The sequence below is a fragment of the Spinacia oleracea genome, chromosome 3 (genome assembly GCF_020520425.1).
Source record: "Spinacia oleracea cultivar Varoflay chromosome 3, BTI_SOV_V1, whole genome shotgun sequence".
NCBI classification, from domain to species: Eukaryota; Viridiplantae; Streptophyta; class Magnoliopsida; order Caryophyllales; family Amaranthaceae; genus Spinacia; species Spinacia oleracea.
This window is the reverse complement of record NC_079489.1, coordinates 133319882-133329633: the sequence shown is the minus strand read 5'-3', so window position 1 is coordinate 133329633 and position 9752 is coordinate 133319882.

The following is a 9752-nucleotide window of genomic DNA, read 5'->3' as shown; positions in this document are numbered from 1 at the left end:
GAGAGGAGTGCTCATTGATAACTCCAGAGGCAGGTTATCCTTACTAGCTCAGCATAAATAATTGAAGGGACATGCGTTAAACTTATTAAACTATTCTGAATTGATTTTAGCAATATGCAACACATAATACTAAATCGATCGTGATTATCTTATTTAGATTGATTTAAGGTACCTAGCATGATAGTTCAATTGTCCAAGGTATTATCTTTATTAGGCGTGATAGATCAATCAAATTAATAGTTTAACAATTTTATAAAAGGGTGATGAAAGCGATTAAATCATATGAGGGACACATTACAACGCACCCTTGAGAGGTGCGTCACGGTTCTCAGAAAACTAACCACTTGGCTTTGCTATTTCTCCTTTTATTTAACGAATCTCGGGTTTCTGAGCAGTGTTCCAGTATTTAGGCTTAATTCATCAGCTACAAGGGACAGGATACATTCTGTTCGACTTTTGGGTCGATTGCGACAGAACACGAGATCAATTTCGCAGCGTGAGGCTTAGGCTTAGGGTTGGAGTCAATACTCAGATTATGAATTGTGTGTTCTGTTCACGTCGGTTTTGAGGTTGTATTTATAGGGAAAGAGTTTGTGGAAAGATAGATTTTTAGAATCCGAATCCAAAAAGAATTCGGAGACGACACGGCCCCAGGTATTTTCAGCGCCCAGGGATGGGCGCCGAAGATTTCGGCGCCCAGAACCAGGCGTTGAAAATAGGGTCTGGGCCGAGTTCCTTGCCAGATTTGGACTCGTAGAACACGGAGCTTATGAGACTTATCCGAGTCTTTTAGTGCGTATTAACTTTATGACGGAATGCGTCTGGGCCCGTTACGAACTCTAGGTTCGTTAGGATTTTAATTAATACGTAACTCTTATTTTCGAATTATACCAGGAACATAATTCCTTTTGTAAATTCCATCTCTTTTAGGATTTATGTTGGAGTGCAACACCTAATTCTAACAGGTTTCTATCTTTTATGTCTTGCCACTTTTAACAACTACCCGTTATGGCAGTTACTATTTTTAGCAGGTTTCTATAAATAGCAGTTTTGGCTGAAATGAAAAGGGTGATCGAGATTCGTTATTTTATAGGAGATGCGTTGCCAAGTGGAGATATATGTTCTCATCATCGAACCTTCCCTTTCGGGAATTGGGACAAAAGTAGGTGTCTACACATAGGGGAACTTACTACACTCAAACGATGTATTTTTATTGAATCTGAAGACAAACATATGAATAATTAAACCAAAAGGGCCGGAAATAGTCAAATTTCAGAAATTTGACTATCCGGGCTAAAAATTCTTTGAAATTTGTAAACCCTAGAGAGAAAAAACGGGAGGGGGACGGCTAGGGTTTTTAAAGATGGTGATATTTGATGGATCAATTTTATCTCCTTATATTTTGACGGTCAATAATTTTAGTTTTTTTTAATAGGAATAACTATAGTATTGCTTAATACTTAGCTACTATTATTGTGATAAGCAAAGCTAGAGGAGGAATTTCCTTCCAATGGAAAAGGAAAATTATCCTCTACGAAAGCCCAAAAACCAGCAAAACCCTAGCGCCGCCGCAAGCTCGCTGGTGGTCGAGGCTTTAACGGCCGCCGGCAAGCTTGTGTCCCTCAGGTGGAAATAGTTTGTCGTCGTAGGCTAGGTTTTCTCGCCTGTAAAAGGGTTGTGTTCTCTCAGTTGAGGGATTGAAAGAGGGACCAAGTTTTGCTTCTACTCCCTCTTAGTTCGTGTTCTTCTCTCCGGGATGTGTTAAGTTCTAGCTTTTGATCGCCGGGAGGTATTAGATCGGGCCAAGTTCAACCTCCGCACCTCTTCCATCTCTATCCTAAGCGCCGCCGCCTTGTTTTTTCGGTAAAGGTTAGTTTAGGGTTAGGGTTTTGTTTGGAATTGGAAACGCTAGCTGGGTTGTGCTCTTTTCTGTTGATTTTGTTTATGTTCTGTGAGTTTTGGCTTGTCTTTTCCCAAGTTTCTAATCGCCTCCGTCTTGTGGTGTCAGACCACCCCGATCTAGACGATAGAGGCATTCACCGTTGTCTTGTAGTGTCGAACCACCCCGATCTGGACGATAAAGGTGTTCACCGTCATCTTGTAGTGTCGGATCTCCCGACCTTGACGGTAAAGGTAAAGGTTAGTTTAAGTTTTTGGGGTTGATCTTGCCTAGCTCAATTTATGGTCGTACCTCTCTGTTTCGTGAGTTAGAGTTTGTTTAGTGTCCTTATGTTTAGTTTTAATAATTGTCTGGTTGTTAGTGTCTCTTTTTTGCTTAGTGGTTTGTTTAGCGTGTTATGGGAATATGGGATAGTTGATTTGTGTAAGTCCTTGTGGTTTTTCCATTGTTGGTTAATTGTTGGATGTCCATGGTGATTTTGTCTAATGTTGAGGAATGGAGTTATTGTAGTTTTGGGGAAGGTGATACCCTGTTTGGATTCAAAATAGAATCCGTCTATGTAGGTTGTGGTTTGGGTCCTGTGGTTTATACTACCCTCGAAGATGGTATTTTAGGTCCTAGGATGGAGGAAGAGGATCGTAGGAGTGTCTGTGGTAGGGGTGTTTGGTGTTCGCGGGGGTTGGTTGTTCACTTTAGGTTAGTGAGGAGTTGTGTTCTCTTCACTTTCAAAATTTCTTATCGGAAAACTGCTCCCCAGATGAAAAGTTTGGGGGTTCTGTGAGGGGGTCGAAAAAGCACGAGGCTAAAGCGTGACCTCGTCCCTCGTGGGCGTGACGTTGTCAGATCAAGTGTAATTGGATTTCCTGTGAGTTTACACCAAATCGACTAGTAATATAGGAGTCGCCATTCAGTTTTTAACGACAATGAGAAAAACTGACAAAACCCGGTTATCGTGACATAAAGGGAGTGCAATTATGTTCGACCACGACGGCCATAGGTTCCCTTGTGATCCCTGGTGTGGGGATCGCTCAACGTACACCCGCAGGGCACAGATTGAGAGTTCGGGGGACTGTAGCTACCGAGAGGAGTGCTCATCGATAACTCCAGAGGCAGGTTATCCTTACTAGCTCAGCATAAATAATTGAAGGGACATGCGTTAAACTATTAAACTATTCTGAATTGATTTTAGCAATATGCAACACATAATACTAAATCGATCGTGATTATCTTATTTAGATTGATTTAAGGTACCTAGCATGATAATTCAATTGTCCAAGGTATTATCTTATTAGGCGTGATAGATCAATCAAGTTAATAGTTCGACAATTTTATAAAAGGATGATGAAAGAGATTAAATCATATGAGGGACACATTACAACGCACCCTTGAGAGGTGCGTTACGGTTCTCAGAAAACTAACCACTTGGCTTTGCTATTTCTCCTTTTATTTAACGAATCTCGGGTTTCCAAGCAATGTTCTAGTATTTAGGCTTAATTCATCAGCTATAAGGGGCAGGATGCGTTCGGTTCGACTTTTGGGTCGATTGCGACAGAATGCCGGATCACTTTCGCAGCGTGAGGCTTAGGCTTAAGGCTAGGGTCAATACTCAGGTTATAGAATTGTGTGTTGTGTGTCCCTTTCACGTCGGTTTTGAGGCTGTATTTATAGGAAAAGGGTGTGTGGAAAGATAGATTTAAAGATACGAATCCAAAAAGAATCCGGAGATAAAACTGCCCCAGGTATTTTCAGTGCCCAGGGCTGGGCGCCACAGTTACGGCGCCCAGGGCTGGGCGTTGAAAATGTGATCTGGGCCGAGTTCTTGTCAGATTTGGACTCTTAGAATACAGAGCTTTTGAGATTTATCCGATTCTTTTAGTGCGTTTTAACTTATGACGGAATGCGTCTGGGCCCGTTACGAACTCTAGGTTCGTTAGGAATTTAATTAATACGTAACTCTTATTTTTGAATTATACTAGGAATGCAAATTCTATCTCTTTTAGGATTTATGTTGGAGTGCAACACCTAATTCTGACAGTTTTCTATCTTTTATGACTTTTCCACTTTTAACAACTACCTTTTACGACAGTTACTATTATTAGCAGGTTTCCATAAATAACTGTTTTGGCTGAAATGAAAAGGGTGATTGAGATTCGATATTTTATAGGAGATGCGTTGCCAAGTGGAGATTTATGTTCTCATCATCGAACCTTCCCTTTCGGGAATGGGGACAAAAGTAGGTGTCTACAGTTAGCCCCCACTTTGACTGAGTCTCGGGATGAGACGATGGTCAAAGTACTAGACGGAGTGCGTCATACAAGCCATGGTGTATATGACCTGTTTTGCGAGGGTCTCACGAGCCCCCGAGTGATAACAGTTGACTTAAGGGTCATCACTTGAAGTGTTAGCACATTCCTCACGTGTCATTGGAATTTGTTAATGGATAGTATAGGAACTCCCTCACTTTGTCATTGGAAGTATCTAAGATGTTTTCGAAATCAAAGCTATAAAGTGACTAGGCCTGGCCAAGCCCAATCATGAGGTAAAATGTTTTAAAGATTCTCATTTTTAGGGTTAGCTAAACGAGAAAACCCCCTTGTTTTTATAGGACGTAAAACGAAGGAAAATCCAACACATCACTTTTTGGAAAAGGGAAACTATCCTTTGATTTTTGGAAAAGGGAAACCATCCTTTGATTTTTGGAAAAGGGAAACCATCTTTTGATTTTTGGAAAAAGATAAACCATCTTTTGATTTTTGGAAAAAGATAAACCATCTTTTGATTTTTGGAAAAAGATAAACCATCCTTTGATTTTTGGAAAAGGGAAAACCAGAAAAAGTTATCGCTGCAGCGACTAAGGACCTGCGCGGTTAGTGACGCAGACCCCGCCCACTGAAGGTGGGCGAGCCTGTCCGCTGAGGGTGGACGCCCCGTCCGATAAAAGTGGACGAATCTGTTTTGATGCTTTGAAAATAAGGACCTACGCGGTTTGTGACGTAGACCCCGCCGGTTGAAGATGGCGAGCATGTTTTGTGTTTTTGAAGATTTCATTTTTGAAAACTGAGGACCTGCGCGGTTGGTGACGCAGACCCCGCCCGCTAAAGGTGGGCGAGCCTGTCCGCTAAGGGTGGACGCCCTGTCCGATAGAAGTGGAGGAATCTGTTTTGGTGTTTTGAAAATAAGGACCTACGCGGTTTGTGACGTAGACCCCGCCGGCTGAAGGTGGGCGAGCCCTGTCCGCTAAGGGTGGACGCCCCGCCCGCTGGAGGTGAGCGAACCTGAATTCGTCTTTTCTACTTGGGACTCGCGTGGTACGTGCCGCGATCTTGCCCGATTGAGGTGGGCAAGTCCCTATTTGTTCTTGTGATTTCTTTTCATAATTTTTTTTTATTCATTCTTGTAAGAGCGAATTCTTTCGAGGGATGCTCGGATTTAGTTGCAACCTGAATGTGGGTTGACAACGTTCTTAGACGGACCATTGTCTCGTGGTCATCATCTTTCATGGTTTTGAGCTAGTCTTTACGGCCCAATTTTGCCACTACCTGGGTCCTTGATTAGGGGACTATGTATAAGTATTGACGGCGAACTTTGCCTTGAGGTCGTAATCCGGTTTTATCTTTTGAGATTATCCAAACACGGGACTTCGTACAGCGTAGTCTGGGAATATTGTTTTAACTTTGCATACTCTCTTTTGAAATATATATTTTCTTTCGAGCCCCCAAGCACTCGTGCTTGACGGTCATTTCTTGTCAAAGAGGTTCCTTGGGGATACGCATTTTGTAATATCCTTGATCGTGTTTGGGATCGTGCTCGTAAGTGCGAGCGATCTTTGTAGTGGTGTCCTACTCTTAACAAAGCCGTGAGGTGCGACTTTCAGTAAAGAAATCGGCAATTTTCGAGTCGAATGGATACAGCAGGACCCTATAGAAGTCAGGGCCTCTTTGGGCTCATTTTCGGCGCCCAGGCCTGGGCGTTAGAAATAATTCACGCCCAAGTGGGGCGTTGAAAATACTGTTTGGGCTGGTCTTTTGTTGACACAGTTGGCCTCTTGTTCGTTCGTTTATTTCACTTGGAAATTCTACGTATTCTCTTCTCTTTTGTTTTTCCCTTTATTTTTGGAGCGTAGAATTTTATTAGAGATCACAATGAGTTGAGTGATCGTGATGATTTCTCGAGAAGCCGTAGCCGATTGGTGGACTACGGTGTTTGTCGCTTTGGGGCGATTATTTAAAGGAACTGTCGCTCTTAAGGCGTAAAGTTACTGCAATAGTTGGGCGAGTCTATATGGCCCGAGGTACATACCTTGAGGCGTAAGACGTTGATCGCTCGTATATATTTTTTCTTTTGAACGCGTTCGTGAATGTTCGATACTTAGAATGATGATATGTATGTGCGAACGAGCGTTCATAGAATGACCGTTGCGTGCGGTCCATTAATCAGTTCGCTTGAATCATTTTTTTTTGAGCAACGACTGATGTTGAATAGTTTGCTTAGAAACTCGATAGGGTTCATGCCTATTCATGAAGTGGGCTCAAGCATCGTGCCCTTTCGATCGTTCAAACATTTGCTTTGAGATTTTTTTTTTATTTTGCTACGGTCGTTTCGTAGCTTGGAGCCCCCAAGTATGCATGTTGGGATACTTCCTTTTGGCGTACGATTTTCGTAGGTTCTTTCGAGAAAGTTGCCTTGGGGTTCCGCTCGTGTAGGTGCGAGCTATCCCTTCCGTGGTAAGTAATGTTTTGCTACCTTTAATCCTTAATGTAGAAGTCGTGTGGCTTGTATTTTGAATTTGGGCGATAAGTAGTCTTTGCCTCTTTTACACTTGCTCTTGGTCGTGCCCGCATTAGTGCAATATGCCTTACTCTTTTTTTTAGACTTGTACCGTGGGATGGTTGAACTTATGGTGCGACGTAGGCTTGTGTGGCCTAACAGCGTGTCTTAGAACATTCCTCCAGGTGTTGGGACATCATTATTTTTTTTTTGCATTGGAGTACTTCATCACGCCTTGTTTAGGTGCTCGAACAAGTGTAGCACCTTATGCGTGGGTGTGCACGGCTTATTACTTCGTTCGATGCGAGGATTTTTTTTTTTTTATCCTTGGTTTTTCTTTCGCTTTTGCTTTGGAACGATATAGACTGTGTAACGGGCGCTTGTAGGGCGAGCGTTATGTGCAGTAGTTTGATCGGAGTTTTGGTGACTCGCGATTATCAGTTACCCTTGTTAGTGGGGTGACTTTATATATTCTAAGTAGCGCTGAGAATTTGGGAGGGGTTGTAGCCATTCTAAGGTTCGTTTCACACGATCAAACCTTAGGATTGTGCCCCTATGACGTGTGTATAGCATTAGCGTCGAGAATTTGCGATAAAATCGTCATTTCGAGCATTTTTAGAGTGTTTTTCTCAAGCCCCCAATTGTAGCTACTATAATGCTTGGCATACGTTTTTATGCATTCATGGTGACATGGATCATGAATAGTTTGAACCAGACTCATTTAGTGCGAGGTACGTTCGAGTAGTGATTTGCTACTTCTCTTGTAAATGTCGTATTGTGCGACATTGCCATGGTCAAGGTAGTCACATGTTGAAGTGTGCCTTGACCAAAAGCTAGGTGCCTTTCTTTACCCATAATCATATTTAGAAATCTCTTTGACTCACTTGCAACATCGAGATAAATGCATACTTAGCTTAAACCAACGACACTTTATTATGTTCGAAGAAGTCTTTGAAAATTATTTGAAATCCGAGTCCTACTGTTTACAATTCGAGGTGTCCTAAGTAAGTTGACTTATAGAAGGGTTCGTACAGGATTACATGAGTGAGTCACAATACTGTTACGATTTTCGGAATGCTGTCTAAGGATTTGCTGGAAGCCAGGGTGTAGGCGTCAATATATTAGAAGTGCCCGTGTGGCATATGCTTTATGCTTTTAGGGCCATCTTTTCCAGATTTGCGGGAATATAAACCGTTTTCAAATTGACTTAGATTACTTGGTGTATGTCTGCACAAAAGGTCAAGGTATACTTAGTTCTTTCCCTAGCTCTTTCATTTCAATTTTTAGCCCCCAGTTGCTATTATGTCTTCTCATTAATGATGCTTTCAGATTTTGATTTTAGATGCCCATGTCATATGTCTGGGTAGGGTGAGCCTTGGTTAAGTGCCAAGTCCTATTGACAATGTCTGATTTTTTCAAAGGGGATTCGCAAGCATTTGAATTACCATGAACGGATGCCCTGAGTTCGAAGGAACGATGGGGCGATGCCGTAGAACAATCCTCTTTATTGCAAGCTTACTGCCTTTACTACTTGTTGGCGATTGTGACTGTGTCTAGTGGTGAAAGAAGGTCTTTAAGTGAGTTACTTTGCTTTAGGGAGGGTCAAGTCGAGTACTTTAGAGGTCATGGACGCTCGCGCTAGCCCCCATTCAATTGAGGCAAAGCGATCTTTTGAGTATTGGCTAAGTGCCTAGGAGTGTGAGTGCTCCTTCTGGCAAGGGTAGGTGGCCTTATTATTTTTCGATGTGTGCTCATTTTGGCATCTTGATGACTTGGATTCTTCCTTTGACTTAAATTTTTCTTTCGACTTGGATTGCAAGTAATTAAATTTCAATAAGGGACTCTATCTTTTATTCTTGTTATTCTATAGGCTTTAACATTTTTGCAAATTGGTTGGACCGAATCATGGATTGCCTACGTATCCGCCTTAAATAGATTTAATTTAGAATCAGGTCTTGCGTAGTTCTTAGCCGGAAAATGGTTTCTTAGAATGCCGATTTTAAACACGTACGTTCGAGTGGAATCGTAATGTTAGAAATAAGTGAAGTTTATTATTATTTTAATCTGCTGCTTTGCCGTAAGCCAAAAATTTGTTTTATTTTTTAAGGACATATATTTGCACAAAAATCTTTTCATGTGTTTTTTGGTACGTATATCTGAATACGTGCTGTACCCCTCCAAGTGTTCGTTATTTTTCCGTGTATGTGCAGATAAAATGACGAGCACTTCTGGACAAAATTTGGCAAGCAGAGAGATTCAGCGCCGAGGCTGGGGCTTTAAAGATTCCGGCGCCCAGCTCTGGGCGTTGAAAGTGATTCCTGGGGAGATTTCTTGGCGCGTTGCTTCTTTTCGTTTTGTGCCAAATATTTGCGAATCTTTTTTTGTGCCCTAAATGCTTTCTCTTTTTTTTAGACGAACTTTAAAGGTGCTTTGCAAAGTTTTTATTTATTTATTAATTTTTTACATTAAGCGTAGAATGTACTTTTCATTTGTCCTTTTTTAATTCGTGACTCAAGACGGCTTGAAAGATGGGTTGAATGAGATAGGATAATTGGTATAGATATTAGTCAAGCATGAGGATTGGAAAGGGTAGAAGATCGTAGAACTTTATGTAGTTTTTGTGGTATGATTTGGATTGGTTGACTCAATTCTTTTCCTTCTTTTAGCTCTCCCTTTTCTCTTTCTCTTTTTTCTTTTTTGCTTGGGATTTCTCCCCTTTTTATTTGGGCTAAAAGGTAGATGGTTGTGGTCTTTGAGTCACGAGGCGAGACTGAGTGAGCCTCGTTTGGTAGGCCTATAGTGGACCTTTAATTTTAGTAGGCCTAGGGTGGACCTTTAAATTGTCTTACCTTGCGAGCGTATTCAGTCGTTTCTTAAAATGTGCAAATAGCGTTGATTCAAAATGTTGTTTTTACTTTATTGAAATTTAACGAAAGAATTACATCGAAAATAATTTTTTTGCTTCTTTTCAGATTCCAGTTTCCGGGATTTAATTGGAAGTTGTGATTTAGACTCGAACTTTCATTAATTTTTCTGATTATAACCCTTGTATGAATACAAGGAGGTGGCCTATACTCAAAATAAT